The sequence below is a fragment of the Eumetopias jubatus genome, unplaced genomic scaffold, assembly GCF_037043125.1.
Source record: "Eumetopias jubatus isolate StellerSeaLion01/CBP00866 unplaced genomic scaffold, mEumJub1_p1.0 scaffold_2, whole genome shotgun sequence".
Classification (NCBI taxonomy): domain Eukaryota; kingdom Metazoa; phylum Chordata; class Mammalia; order Carnivora; family Otariidae; genus Eumetopias; species Eumetopias jubatus.
Window position 1 is genome coordinate 26,820,675 of NW_028274808.1, and position 15,828 is coordinate 26,836,502.

Here is a 15,828-nt window from a genome sequence, read left to right on the forward strand (position 1 = left end):
ATCCCAGGACCCTGGGATCATGACCTGAGTAGAAGGCAGACACTTAACCGACTGAGCCACCCAGGTGCCCCTGTGAGTTTGGGGTTTTTGTCTGCTTGTTGGGGTTTTTGTCTGCTTGTTCGTTTTTTAAATTCTACATGTAGGTCTTTCTCTGTCTGACTTATTTCACGTAGCATAATGCCCTCAAGGTCCATCCGTGTTGTTGCATATGGCAAGATTTCCTTCTTTCTATGGCTGAATACTATTTCATTATATAAATAAATAAATATCCACTTTATATATACACATATTCATTTATATACATATATATCCATTACATATATCTTGTTTTCTTTACCCATTCATCTGTCAATGGACTGCTAATGGAAACTTAGATTACTTCTATGTCTTGGTATTTTAAATAATGTTGAAACAAACATAGGGGTGCAGATATCTCTTTGACATAGTGATTTCATTTCTTTTGGCTATATACCCAGAAGTGAGATTGCCTGGATCATATGGTAGTTCTATCTTTAAGTTTTTGAGGATCCTCCATACTGTTTCCCACAGTGGCTGCACCATATTATATCCTCACCACCAGTGCATAAGGGTTCCCTTTTCTCCACAGCCTTGCCAGCATTTGTTATTTCTTGTCTTTTTTGATAATAACCATTCTAACAGGTGTGAGGTGATATCTCATTTTGGTTTTGATTTGCATTTCCCTAATGACTAGTGATGTTGAGCACCTTTTCATGTACCCATTGGCCATTTCTTTTCTTCTTCTTTTTTTTTTTTTACTATGTTTTTCACAATATAGTGCTTCAGGACTTTTTAATGTAAATAAACATTTGTGATTAGCTAATTTTCAAAATAATGATACAAATTTAGCATTCTTCTTGGAATGAAAAATTTGCTTGGAGATTACTTCATTCTTTTTCTCTTTTTCAAAAGTGCATCTCGTAGTGCCAGCTGCTTTTCTCGGAAGGAACGCTTGTTTTTTGACCGGACCTTATGGCTATATCGCATCATCATAAAGTTCTCCTGTTTTTTCTTCTCTTTATTTGTGGAATTGGAAAATGGTTTCATTTTGGTGTTCTTCCTCACAAACTCTTTTCAGTCTCTCTTTCCAGCCATTGCCATTGCTAGTCTTGTCTCCTTGTCAGACTTTGGCTTCTTATGAAGGCGTTTAATGTCCCGAAGAGAAAGTAACTCACCCCTGGGCTCCTCATCACTGTCGATTTCACTATATTTCCTCTTTTGGGCTTTCCCTGGGGCAGCTTCGAGTTTTTACCTCATTTGGGCCATGCGGATTTTCTGGAAGTCTTCCTGAGTTAAAGCTCGTGCTAATGGCTGCAGCTTTGGCTTTCCGCTCCTCCATGGGCATGCTGTGGAGCTTCCTGGATATTTTTTGCTGTTCTTCATCAGAAGAGTGGTGCCCATCAACCCACTCACCATTGGCATCTGCCTCCTCACTGAGACTGGTACTTTCCCCCCCACCTTCATCGTTTTCAGCATCCTCTTCTTTTTCAACTTCTAGAACTTCTGCTCCTGGAATGTAATCTTTAGCACCTAATTCTGCACTCTTGCTTTTATGGAGGCCTCTGTAGGCTCACCCCGGAATTTCTTCTGCAACATCTTAGAATTCAGTGTTTGGAAGAGCTGAATTAAAGCTCTAGCAGACATCATCACATTCTTATCTCTGCATGTTTTATACTGAGCCAGGTCTTGGAGAAGTTCTTCAGTCATGGCTAGAGGACATCGAGCTGTTAGCTCTTTTATAGCATTGATTCCTACGGTCATGACCTCCTCAGAGTTCTTGTCGGTGACAAAATTGTTGGCCACAGTCATGAGCACTGACTGAATGATCTCTGGGGGTACTAAGTGATGAGATGATTGGGCAGCAAACAGAAGGATCTTTGTTACTTCTCTTTGGTGAGGCTGCAGAAACCTTTGCACAAATGGATAGAAGTTAAAGAGAAAAAGCTCGTGAATGCCCACCAATCTGGAGATGAGGTTCATGAGCATCATTTTCACCTCAAACCTCTCCGTAGAGCTCTCTAGCTGCTTTAGTAGTTTTTCTGCAAAATCTTGGGGATCATGAATCAAATGAATAGCTGAAAAGTTAAAGACCTCTGGTTTTTTCTTCTTTTTTTGCTTCTTGAGCACTTTCATAGCCTTTTCCAACCTTTTCTTGCTTTGGAGCTTTTCTTCCCTGTGGCATATTGCACTAGCACGTCTCTTGCTGTTGGTCCTTCATCCTCAGTTTCTGAGTCACTGTCCTGTTTCTCCTCTTCATCTTTCCCAAGGAAAAATGTCAAAGCAGCAACTAATATCTTGGTGACCTTAGAGAAACATGCAGTTGTGATCACATTGACAGTTTGGGCATCATTCCAGATGTTTCTTCTATAGAGTTCAGTCATCACATCCAAAGATATCTTGGCTGCAGTTGCATTGCTGTCTCTTAACATGGTGTACATGAAGTTCTGCAACACTATATTCACTTTATTGTTCTTGTGTTTTGCATTTATATTCTTGATATCAGTGACAATATGTGTGTATAAAGTCTTTCGCAGAAGCTTATCATGGCAACGCAGAAGTTCAAAGAAGAGTTCTAGCAAACTTGATGGATTGATGAGATTCTTATTTCTCAGCAAAATCAAAGCTTTGCAAAATGTCATTCGAAGATTTGGATCCAAGACAGTGTGATTGTAGGAGAGAAGATCTTTCAGCTCTTGAGGAAAATTACTTAAATGTTCTGGATAGCGGTGACCAATCTGTGCCATAAACATCACCAGCTCTGCCCGTTCTTTGCTAGGTTTGTTTGGTTGTAGTTTGAAAATCTCCACATTGGATTTGTAGTGATTATACTGCTGTAGAAACTCCTCGATGTAGGCTGGCGGGTCCCGCTTGGTCAGATTCTGTAACTGCAGCAGGTTGCTGGGCAGCTTATTATTGTTTCTGTTAGACATGCTGGCTGCTGACTGGCTCCACAGGGAACAGTTTTAAGAAACCCCACACTGCCGGCAAACACCAACCGTGTTGGCTGCGTGTGGGAATAGTCCCCATTGGCCGTTTCTATATCTTCTTTGGAAAAATGTCTATTCCGGTCCTTTGCCCATTTTTTATTGGATTATTTGCTTTTTTTTTTTTTTTAGCTCTTGAGTTATATGAATTCTTTACATATTTTCGGCATCAACCCTTTATCACATATATGGTTTGCAAATATTTTCTCCCATTCCATAGGCTGCTTTTTCATTTTGTTAATCATTTCTTTTGCTGTGCAGAAGCTTTTTAGTTTGATGCAGTTTCACTAATTTGTTTTTTATTTCATTGCTTGTGCTTTAGGTGTCATATCCAAAAAATCATCCCTAAGACCCATGCTTAGGAGGCTTTTTTTCTGTTTTCTCATTACCTTGATTTTGAAGAGCAGTAATACTAACGTTTGTTTCTCTTCTTCCACTGGATGCTGTTGTGTCTGGCTATAGTGCCTGGAATAGCAGTGGCCACCTTGCAGCCCCAGGGGAGCCCAACTGATGACAGAGCAAGAAGGCAGGAGGAACATAGGGCTCTAGCGGCTTTGGGAAGTTATTAGCTTAACCAAGCTTACGGGTGTTCCTTACTATGACCTCTCTTATAGGAGATAATTCACTTTCTTTACTTTTTTAAGCTGGTCAATTTAGAGTTTTCTGGTAATTTTCATTATTTTTTACCATCCCAGTGAGGAAGGCAGATGGTCAAAGCAGAGCACTCACTTTATAGATCTCTAGGCCACAATGTGATCAGCGCCCCTGGAGTTGTACCAAGTAGGTTCCAGAAAACAGGCACTGAGCAAACAGATTCATCTGGGTCACAGACAGGATCAGTAGGAAAACCAGGAAGAGTCCAGCCAAGATAGGGGCTCCTTGAAGTCTACCTGGAGTGTGGAGCCAGGCGCACCTGGCTCTGGTTTTTTTTTGCCCGTAGACTTTGGCCACTTCACTTAGCACTGTGAAGCTTCAGCTTTTCTCATCTATATGCACCTTGCAGATTATTGTAAGAATACAAAATCACACACGGCAAATCATCTAGCGTAGTGATCACAGCCTATACAACATGGGCATTCAGCAGAGGGAAGCTTATATTTTAACTAGAGCAATGATTCACAGAGCTTTCTCCCTCAGATTTTTAATGGCAGCAAAGAACCTCTGAGCCGTTTACCTTCCTGTTGTCACTTGAGACCACAAATTCATAGGACGGAAGGGAAGAATGTGTCCCATGGAAGAGATTGAATTTACATGTGATCAGCTAGTTACTAATTCCTGCCTGATCCCCTGCATCCATACAGCTCCATCTCATATATGAGAAAGCTCACGTGGATCAGGAAAGACCTTGGGACCATACCTGAGAACCCAGTTTAAGGGTTGATTATGTTGATGTTGATACACTTATATATTGCATGTTGATTTGATACACTTATATATTGCAAAATTATTACTACCGTGTCATTAACTAATACCCCCATCATGCCACACAATTTCTTTTTTTGTGGTGAAAACACTGAAGATCTATTCTCTTAGAAACTTTCATGTATATAATAAGGAATTATTAACTATAATCACCATGCTGTGCATTACATCCCTACAGCTTTTTTATCTTCTAACTGGAAGTTTGTATCCTTTGACCAATGTCTCTCCATTTCCCCTACCCATAGCCCTTGATAACCACTATTCTAATCTCTATTTCTAAGAGTTCAGCTTTTTTAGACTCTACGTACAAGTGAGATCATACAGTATTTGTCTTTCTCTGTCTTATTTCACATAGCATAATGCCCTCAATGTCCATCCATGTAGTAGCAAATGTCAGTATTTCTTTTTTCATGGTCAAATAATATTCCACCACACACACACACACACACACACACACACACACACACACACACACACACCAATTTCTTTATTCATTCATCCATTGACAGATGCTTATATTGTCTTCATATCTTGGCTATTATGGATAATGCTGCAATAAACATAGGAGTTTAATTCTCTCTTTGAGATCCTATTTTCATTTTTTTTTTTTGGATATATACCCAGAAGTAGGATTACTGGATCATAAGGTAGTTCTATTTTTAACTTTTTGAGGAACCTCCGTACTGTTTTCCAGAGTGGTTGCACCAGCTTGCGTTCCCACCAACCGTCCTGAGAACCCATTTTAAAGCTATATTGCCACCTACCAACTTAGAGGAAAACTGGGTTTGTCCGAGTCATTTCAACTGAGTGCTGCTATGCTTCATACTCCCCATTGATTTTTTTTTTAAATAACTACTTGTTAGGCTCCACTTTGAGAGAAGCAGAATAAAAAAACCTGGAATGTTCTTGCTTGGAATGATAATTGCTCATTAGAACCCCATTTTGTTATAATTGTACAATTCATTATGCTGAGCACTTCATTAGACGCATTGTAAAAATTCTGACAACTTGGATATGTTACATTGAATATCAAAATGAATCTGATTTAGAGCTTTGCTGTTTCTTGAGGGCATTTTCTAATTAATAGAAGTCTGAGAAGCCAGAAAAGTGAGAGTCTCTGTATTTTCTTCTGGGGGTCATTATTAGAGATGTGCTTAAAGCAACATAATTTTGAAATAGGAAGCTTTCTTTGGAACAGAAAGAAAAAAATAGCCCATAAACCTGAAATGGTCACAATGAGGTCACATCTGTCTTTATAAATACAAGCTCAGAATTATCTGCAATTAATACCAAACCACATCTTTTTATCATGCTGTTAGGGACTTTTGGGTAAAGATAGCAGATTGAACATTTTCATTTATCTCCCTTTCCTCTTGAAAGCCTACTAAAATGATGGTAAAGGGGGCTTTTAAGGGGTGTAAGCCCACAAGGACAGAGGAAAGGAAGGAGCAGATGGGAGCAACAGATTCCTGGAAAATCCCCAAGCCACAGAATGGGAAGTGAGAAGCAAACCTACTGTACCTCAGCATTCCCCAAAGTGGGGATCTGGTAATTGGAGATCAAGGTGGGGCTCTAAAAGCATCAGCTGAGAGTCTGCCTAGGGAGCTTTTAGATCCCTGGATCTCCTCTTCCCCACTGGCCAGCTGAAGGACTGTTCTTCATCCCCACTGGCACAGGTTGGGAGGTTCTTACCTCTGGAGAGTGTGAAACAGAGAGCCTCTGGACTGAAGGACTCCAGAAATATTGATGGCATGAATACTACAATAAAACAGGGGGATCAAATGGTCACTTACATATCGAATGATGAGCTCCTCCCACCCAGCCCTCTTAGGCTAACGAAATACGGGAGACAGGCCTAGACCCTGAGCATGAGATTGGGAGGCCCTTGTTTGAGGACTCTGGCCAACCCGTAGGGAAATACTTAAAGATCATCTTGGAGAGTCCCCAAGAAAACAATCAGTCATGGCAGTGGTTCCACAAACCTGCAATATCAGCACCATGTGGGCATTTGATAAAAATCCAAATTCTTGGGGTGCCTGGGTGGCTCAGCTGGTTAAGCACTGGACCCTTGATTTCAACTCAGGTCATGACCTCAGGGTGGTGAGACCGAGCTATGGGTCAGGCTCTGCCCTGAGCATGGGGCCGGCTTATGATTCTCTCTCTCCCTCTGCCCCTCCCCTCCTCCCGCCCCACCCCCATTCTCACTCTCTCAAAAAAAAAAATTAATTGATTAAATTAATTGCAAATTCTTGCACCTTGCTCTAGACCTACAGAATGGGAACCCCTGGGGTGGGGCCCTGAAATCTATGTTCAATAAGACCCCAAGTACACACTGAAGTTAAGAACCACCGTTCTTCCACAAAGCTCACCATAGATGCAAAGTTTCCCTTCCTTATAAATATGGACAATCAAGGATGGGCATATATCAGAAGAAAGAGAACAAAATAAACTGGAAGAAATAACAACCTTGGGGGGAAAAGAGACCATGCAGGAAAAAAATCAAACTTGGGAAAGAGCTAACGTGAATACCCTCAGAGAGGTAAGAAAAAAATATTTCCCTCATGAAACAAGAAGAGGCAGCTATTTTTTTTTTAAAGAAGGGGTCCTTTAGAAAACAACAAAAATGGGCTTTTGAAAATTTAAAAATATGGCAGTAGAAATGAAGCATTCAACAAAAAACTAAAAAGTAAAGCCAAAAGACAAAGAGAATAGGAAGAAAAAAGAAAGATCTAAGGATTAGTGCAGGAGAGTGGTTGAGAATTGTTGGTCTAGGATGATGAACATGCAAACAATAAAAATTCCAGGCAAAGGAAGCAGAGAGAAGAAATGCTCAATGAAATAACTGACAAATGTTTCCCAGCATTGAAGAATATACATTCCCAGATGGAAAGGGCCCACCTAATGCCTGGCCAGTAGATGAAAACAGATTCATATTAAGACACATCACTGTCAGATTTTCGAATGTGGGAATAAAGAGAAGATCCTGCACGTTTCCAGAAAGAACTAGGCACATAGTAAGTATTAAGAACCAGAAGGTCTTCAAGCTTCTCAGGAGCCACTGTGGATCCTGGAGGACAATGGAGCAAGGTTTCAAGAGCCTTCAGGAGATGATTTCCAGAGTGGAATTCCATACCCTGGTAGAGAGTTAGTCAAACGTGGGGCCAGAAAAAGCATTAACCAAATACACAAGGGTAGAATAGAGACACTTAAAACCAGGCTCAGTTTTCAGAGCTCTTGGGTCAAGATGTTAAATTTTGTAGGAAGAATTGGATAGTGGTCACTGTTGCAGTACCAACTCTGTTTCACAGAAGCTTCTCGGAGAAGTGCATAAACCAGGGCCTTCGTGACAACTGCTGTTTTGTCCCAGTGTGTCTGTTGTCAACTCCCTTCTATCTGTGCCCCACCTGTGTCCAGAGGGTTCTCTCCCCTGAGCACTTGTCTCCCCAGCCTACCCCTATAACCTGAAGCTAGTGAGCAAACCTTTTTGTTCTCAGTGAGGCTTCATCTTGCCTTAGCTCTGGAATTATTACCTTGTTGGGATGTGGGGTAGAAATCTGGATGTAGGCAGTGAAGTCAGCCCCAGGGTCTTACCTTAAAGCTGCACTTGAAAAATAAGCACCTTCTTAAACACTGAGATTTCATATCACTTTAAATAAAGTTTTTCAAGATGATTTTATTTACTCTAAGCAAAAGGTTAAGAAAATATTAGTTGTCCCTATCAAATGTTATTTTTATCATTTTTATTTGGGGTGGAATGAAGGACTGGTGGAGCCTGGAGCTGCAAGCTCAAGGCCCTTTCTCCGTGGCCCCTTTGTCCTGCATCCTGGGGTGATGGCAGGATCCGAGATAGTCGTCACAAGAGGAAACACTGGAGGTTGGATGTGCCTTCTTGTTCCTAGGAATGAATCACCTCAGGTCTGGCCCCTTCAAAGTCTCTCTCAGTGAACCTTACCCTTAGAAGCTGCTCCCATAACCTGCCTGGCTGGACTCCTTAGAGTGCAATTGCTGCAACACTGTTTTTCAAAGGACTACTCTTTACTAAAGAGATTTATTCAAAGATCCCTAGATTGGCCAGGGCAGATATTCTGGGAAATAGCCCAATGACATGCTCCTTTCTTTCTCAGCTTCATTGCTCCGAACCTTAAGATGGGGCCCAGATCCAATGACTCTCCGGTGACCTTTTAGTGTAGTGGGGTGATTGAGAGCCTGGGCTTTGGGGTAAGACAACCATGGGTTCAAATCCTGGCCCCACAAGCTTCGGCATGGGACAAATTAGCCCATCCCAATGGGTGGTTGTGAGGATCAAAAAGGATCATGTATGCAGGGATCAAGCCCATTAAATCCTCAATCAATGATAGATCATTAACAAAATTAACTAAGGACTCTGTAAAATTTCCTCCTACAAGAAAACATTACAGAAATAGTCCCTCTGAGTTTAGGTATCTAGGAAACAAGACAAGAATCCCTAAATTCCTTCATTTATATTCTCACCTTGTCCTCTCTTTGCCCCCCTTATTGGTCTGGGAATACATCTACAGACTCCGTCAAGTTCAAGCTCAGCACAAGCTCTAAATACCCCCTAGCCTGGCATATAAGAAAACTGGCATACCAGATGGTTAAAGAACATTTAAGTGAGAAAGTGAAACACAATTCAAAGCTTTCCCCCGGCCCCTTTCTTCTGGAAGTGTTTCCTTAAGTTGTCTCTAACTTTTACCAGTAGGTAGGATGGTAATAATGATGACAGACATTGTTAGCTGAGTGCTTACTATGTGCCAGAGTCTTTCTCAAGTTTCTTTTCACAGGTTTTACTAGGGTTACCTTATTTAACCTTCACGGGAATCCTAGGAGAGAAGTACATTTGTTATTCTCACTTTGCAGGTAAGACACCTGGGGCTTGCAGATGAGAACTCATTGAGGAAGAAGCAGATACCTACCAGTGCAGCCAATGTGGAAGAGTATCCCGAGAGTTTGAGAGCGTAGCCATCATCCTCACATGGTAGGTTTCATTGACTCTGCCCTTCTTCTCTTTAATGGCTTCTAGAAAAAGTATGGAAAATGGGCAGTTTCCTTCTTACTTCCATGGAGCTAGCAGGGAACCTTCTCTATGTTCAGGGATATTTCTCTATCCTCTGCCTCAATATATGGAGCCATGGAGCAAGAGCAGGTTCATGGGGACTTTGAGACAGACTGTCAGGACTTAGGAAGACTCTAACTCAGCTCTGTTCATTTTTCCATGCTCCAAATCCTTCTGAGGCAAGGATGTGCCTTGGATTCTCTTGTCTTCCCCATAGGTGCCGGACAGCAAAGCAACTATTCCAGCCCTGCCACCCACAGTCATGTACGGTTTGTTTTTCATAAACCTTCAGTCCTTCTTTGCAAGGTTATTCCCAACAGATACATCAGGAAGATGTATCTAGATGATCTGCAAAGTCCCAACTCACTTGCAAAGTCTATTATTCTGCTGTTATATAACGTAATGTCATATAAAAGATAAAGGTACACATCACAAGTTTTAAGGGAATCCAGAAATGTCATTGTGTATTAGCCCTTTCTTGGAATCTCTTTTAGGCGTTGACAGTTGGGGTCACCTTTCCATTAGGCTGCAGAGAAGTCAGAAGGGAAATGACCTTGTGCTGGCTGTCACGGGCTCATTCTGTGGTCAGCTGAGAGCTCCCCTTTGATGCTATCATCCAGCCCAGGCCTGAAGGGTCCATGCAGAGTGGCTGGGGATAGGACCACCCTTAATGGGAACATCGTGGGTAGAGCCTGAGCTTGGAAATCAAACCCACCACGGTTCATCTCCCAGCTCTGCTACTGACTCACATTGTCATCTAACCTCAGTAGTTTTTTTTTAATCTGAAAAATGGAGGTAATGTGATAGGAATGGAATGATCCACCTATGTGCCAACACAAGGCGTACTGCCCATCTCGTAATAAATACTGTGTCATTGGTAACTGTTAGTAATCGCACTACTAACAAAGTTAAATTGCCCTGCCTGTTGAAAAGGCTCACAGCATTTGATGCAGGGTTGAGGGGCCACTCTCGTAGACATTGAGGCTTGGATTTTATCAGCAGTGACTCCCACGGACTTGTAAGAACCAAAATGGGAGTAGTCAGGGCCATTGCTACTGTCATAAAAAAATCATAATTAATTTTGTAAATTTGAATGTATCATTAATTTGAGTTGCCTGTTATTGCCAGTTATAAAGAATTTTTATGACAGGTAAAGTTAACCAAGAACGGACTGGTGGCTTGGTGTGAGATGTGAGGGCTCATCGCCACGGCAGGAATGGCTTAAGGGTAGGCCCAAGAAGGACCATGTGGCTAGCACTTAGCAGAGGACGTTGAAGGACCTGGTGATGGTATGTGTTAATTATTTTACATTTTCTGAGGCTCCAAATGGGCATCTAAGCAGCCCTGGCAAGGTATTATTTCTGCTTCAAGTTTCTTTGGTCTTAGAGATGATGCATTAAGTAACTGAGAGTCTATAAATGAACATCAGAAACAAGCCCCCTGATTGATCGACTTTCAGGTTTCCCCTGATGAGTTTTCTTGAAACTTGGTTCCTGGGTATAACTTTATTCATGAAGCTCCCTGGGGAAAGACCACTCCCGTGATCTTTGAGGAGGATAGAGGCCAGGCACGGGGGCAGCAGGGCTACTTACAGATGGGAGCCGACATTTGCAGAGCTGACACGCTACGCCTGCAGAATCAATAAAACGTTCAAGCAAGGAGCAGAGAGGCAGACAAATGGCTACCAGGCCTGTGCATTTACTGACTCAATGCCAACCCCTGGCCACAGAGCACGGTACACTCAGATGCTTCGGTTGGGTTGCTGGAGTATTGACATAGTCTTATAAACTGACACCCGTCAAAGAAATGAAAAGAAAAAATAAGTTTAGAGGAACATTTACACAGAGGTTCCCCTTGGGTTCCAGCTGCCCCACTGAATGAGCATCAAACCACTGCCCTGGAGCAGGGTCATGAGAATTGGTTTTCCTGGCCTCACACTATGAATGCAGTCAACGTGGGTGCTGCCTGGTTTTCACTGGGAGAAATTTACATTTGATCCCATCCTCACCCCCAGACTTCTGTCCTCCTATGCGCTTTAGTCTGTCATTCTCAGACCCAACTGTTTACAACAATGCCTCCACTGTTCTTTCCCCTGGGGACATGGCTATAAAATTCCTCTCGTTCAGTCTTTCTTCCATCCCAAGCAAAAACGGCCATTCTTGACTTCAGACTGGCATCAATAAGGAGTTTGGAAGGAAAAAGCTGAGTGAACGCATTCACACTAACAAGCAAATAGCTGATAAGTCCTTGGAGCAGTGCTAACTCTTTTTGTAAATTCAAGTTTCCTAGTTTTATAATTTTGGGGTTTAAAGGCTAACCTCTTGAATGGTGGCATTTCCTTCACTAAGACCAACAGCAGAAAGTTTTTACATCTTAAGACTTACCTCCCTTCCTTGTGCTCCTTAATCTGATAGTAAGGAAATGTGGCATCTGGGACTAGCAGATGATCTTGTCAACCTCCAGTATTCAGAGATCCATAGTCAGAAGAGATGAAAATCACGGAGGCCTCTATATGGACATACAAGAAAGGCTTCAATCCCATATAGGGTCCTTGCATTCCCAGGTCCGATCCCGGGGCCTCCTGAGATGGGAAATCTCAGGAATGGGCTGAAGTGATCTTCTCTCAATGCCAAATTAGGAGCTTCTTTTGTCCTTCAAGAGTATTGGGGAAAGGAGGAGAGGAGTACCCCTTAATGATGGAATTTTGACATTTGCATAATAGACAGCTTATTAAATATGGTTTGCTGTATGTTGCTACTATTCTAGAGGCTTTCATTCGTTCATTCAGCAAATATTTATTGAGTGCTTCCTATGTGCCAATCTAAATGCTATTTATCCATTCATTTATCCAATGCTTGACCTCTTATGAGTCAAATATTGCTATAAATTCTTTTCATTCATACATTCATTCATACATACATTCATTCATTCATCAACAAGTACTTACTAAGCGCCTCCTGTGTGCCAGGCATTGATTTATCCTCTATAGCAGTGAACCAAACAGAGCCTCTGTCTTTATGGACACGGCACTCTATTGGAGGTTGCCAGGCAATGCACAAAGAAAGGAGGAAAAATACAGTATATCAGATGTTATGAAGTCTTACCGAGAAAAAGAAAGAAGTTGAGGGCAACAGACAGCACAGGTGGTAGAAGTCGCTGTATTTTGCCCTCATCGGTGAGGTGGCATTTGAGCAAGGAAGGGCGCCATGACAAGGTCAGTCAGAGGAAACCCCAGTACAAAGATCCTGAGGTGTGACCATGCTTGGCAGACCGGAGAAAAAGCAAGGAAAGAAGGAATGGTGTGAACAAGAGGGAGAGCGGTACGTGAAGTCTGAGGTAGCTGGGAGAGGGACTGCCTAGGGCCTTACAGGGCTCTGGACCCACAGAGGCTTCACCTCTGACTCGGACGAGAAACACAGCAGAGAGCTTTGACCACAGGAATGACTTGTTTAAAAAGCAGCTTCCAGGGGCGCCTGGGTGGCACAGTTGGTTAAGCCTCTGACTCTTGGTTTCCACTCAGATCGTGATTTCAAGATGGTGATTTCAGGGTAGTGATCTCAGGGACATGAGATTGAGGCCCTCGTCGGGCTCCGGACTCAGCACAGAGTCCGCTTGAGACTCTCTCTGCCTCTCCCTCTGCCCCTCCTGCTTATGCTCTCTCTCTCAATCTCTCACATAAATAAATAAGTAAATCTTTTTTTTTTTTTTAGGTAAAAAATAAAAAAATAAAAGCAGCCTCCAGCTGCCATGTTGAAAAGACTGGAGAACATCAGCGTGAAAAGCCAGGAACCAATTCAATGGCTAGTACAGTAATCCCCGCAAGAAGGGCAGGGGGCTGTGGTCTGTGGAGACAGCAGCGGAGGTGAGAAGTGCTCAATAGCTGCTGCTATTGGGAAGGGAGCGTCCACGGGATTTGCTGATGGATTGGCTATGATACGTGAGAGGAAGAGGGACATCAAAGAGGACTCCAAGCATTTCGTCCCGAGCAACCACAAGGCTAGCGTTGGCATTTACTGAGATGACAGCAATTGCCAGCGGGAACTATTTGGGGCAAGAAGTGGAATGGGAAGCTCCGTTTCGGGTATCATTGAATTGGAGAGACTCATGACCCCTCAAAGTACAGAGCTTGAGGTGGGTTTTGGGGTGTCAGTCTGCAGGTTGAGGGAGGAGTCCGGGCTGGCAAAGAACAAAGGGTAGAGAGAGCATTTAGAGTCACAGACCAGGCAGATGAACTGAGTGTGAGTGTGCTTAGAGGAGAAGTCCCAGCACTAGCTCTGGGCCTGCCAACGTCTAGAAAATGAGGAGGAATCCTGAATGGAGGTAAAGAAGTAACTAGTGAGGTAGAAGGAAAACCAGAACAAACTGTTATCCTGGAAGCCAAGCAAAGAAGTACTCAAGAAAGGGGGAACAGTCTATTATCATTATTATTTCCATTTTACAGATGAGAGAACTGAGGCCCAGAGAGCAGCTCCGGAGGACACGCCCTTCATCACTTCTCCGCATGCTCTGGGCCGGACTCTCTCAAACTCACCCAAGGCTGTGGACTCTCTCAAACTCACCAAAGCCCACTGGCATCTTAGGACAACAGATACTAGGTAACGGGGATAATGGAGTAAAGAGAATGCAGTCTCACCTCCTGACACCCCCCAATCCATCTTTGCTTTTGGAGAGGCAGGCTAGCTAAGGCAGCCCCGTGGGCTGGACAGGAAAAGGTACCCTTTGCTTTTTCAGTGGCACCGTATGTCTCTAGAAGTCAATTCGGAATCATTAGAACATGCTAAATATCCTTCCAGGAAAGAGGTGGCATTAAACTGTCATCAATAATGATGATGACAATGGATAAGTTTTGGGGCTTACAGAGAGATGTCTTGCTGTGAGTTCCATGTTCACCTAGACTTATCCATGAATCTGCATTCCTGTCCTTATTAAAAAGAAGGCAATCAGGTGGTGGAGAGGGACACCTGAGAAGAAGCTGGAAGAGCTCCAAAGATGTGTGTTCATGTTTCTCAGGTCTTCTTGGGGCTGGCCTTTCCAGTAGGACAGAAGGCAGTGCTGGACTCCTGGCTGAAGTCTACAGCGACCTCAGTGAGCCCCCTTGTTCTCCTGCTCCTTTGGGAAGGTTCTCCATCTTGCTCTTTTGGAGCCAGGGCAAGGCAGGACCACCCAGCATGCTGGTGGCATTTACACTTTCCAGGCTTGGGAGAGAGAAGTCAGCCAGATGGGTGCTCAGCTTCTGTGAGTGGACAGCCTGGGATCAGTGAGTTTGCTTTGGCATTGAACTTTCAACCTGAGCATTTGGAGCAATTCCTAAAGGCTCTCCCAGTGGTTGCATGAGGATTCTCCTTACAACTATTTGTTCAACTATAATCACTTTTCTCGTTGTGCCCAAACTGGAGCACTTTTAATGTCTCTCGTGCGAAAGGAAGAATCATGGTTATTCTGCTAGAGAGAGAAGCCAAAGCTCAGAGACGTGGAATGACTTGCTCTCGATCACACAGCTAGGCTTTAGGAAACACCCGTTCTCTTCATTCTGAGAAATGAGCTCCTGCTACCGTGCCCCCCAAGTAATGCCTGGCTGTTCCTTATTGATTAATTCAAGTGATAAATCAATGGAAGGGCAAAAAGTTCAAGCCACCAACATCAAAGGGATGAGAGCTGACATGTGCCTCCAGGAAAGTTGATATGACTAGGGTCATTTGAAGATCTAGTTTCTAGAAGAGCTCATTTAGGCTATTAGGAAAATGTGAACCTACTCTTTATCTGCAATGAGCAGGATTGGGAGCTGGTGAGCAGAGTGCGAGAGGGCTCTTGGTGACCTGTTTCAGGACAACCTTCCCTGACAAAGTGATGCTTAGAGAGAAATCTGCTGGAAGTAGGGATGTGTTCCCACTCTCTAGAATTCCTTAATCATTTCTTCTAAAAGATATTGGTTCTATGGCAGGTTATAAATATTTGGAACTCATAACTTAAATATCTGTTGCTTCTGCTGTGGCCAGCATCTCGTAAGCAATCAAATTTTTGTTGAATGAATGCAGATGACTTGTGCTAAACTAATACACTGATGATCCATTTAAATTTTTAAAGACTGAAGTAGTAAGCTAAAATTAGTGAGTGAAAATATAACAGGAATAAGTGTAGAGCCATGCATTTCGTTTCCAAAAATTCAATGGGGACAAGAGAGACAAGAATACGTCTTTCAACAGCAGTTCAAATGAAAAACACTTAGGAACTTTAGTTTACAAGTCAGTAGAAACCAGATGTATGAAGCACGTACTAAGGAGCTGATGTGATATTAGGCTGCTTTAATAGAATAGTTTCTAGATCAAGGCT

General features: G+C 42.8%; 1 long non-coding RNA gene and 1 pseudogene across 1 annotated transcript in view; one reads left to right on the forward strand and one right to left on the reverse strand.

Moving 5' to 3' along the window:
* LOC148164809 (uncharacterized) overlaps positions 1-13,635 on the forward strand; it is a 44,177-nt gene extending 30,542 nt beyond the window's left edge. The window contains exons 2-3 of the long non-coding RNA XR_015767807.1: positions 9,303-9,420; positions 13,209-13,635. This is a non-coding gene — a long non-coding RNA (uncharacterized LOC148164809). The remainder of the gene's footprint in view (positions 1-9,302; positions 9,421-13,208) is intronic.
* LOC114196800 (protein SDA1 homolog pseudogene) lies at positions 872-2,948 on the reverse strand (annotated as a pseudogene).
* Positions 13,636-15,828: the final 2,193 nt, after the last annotated feature.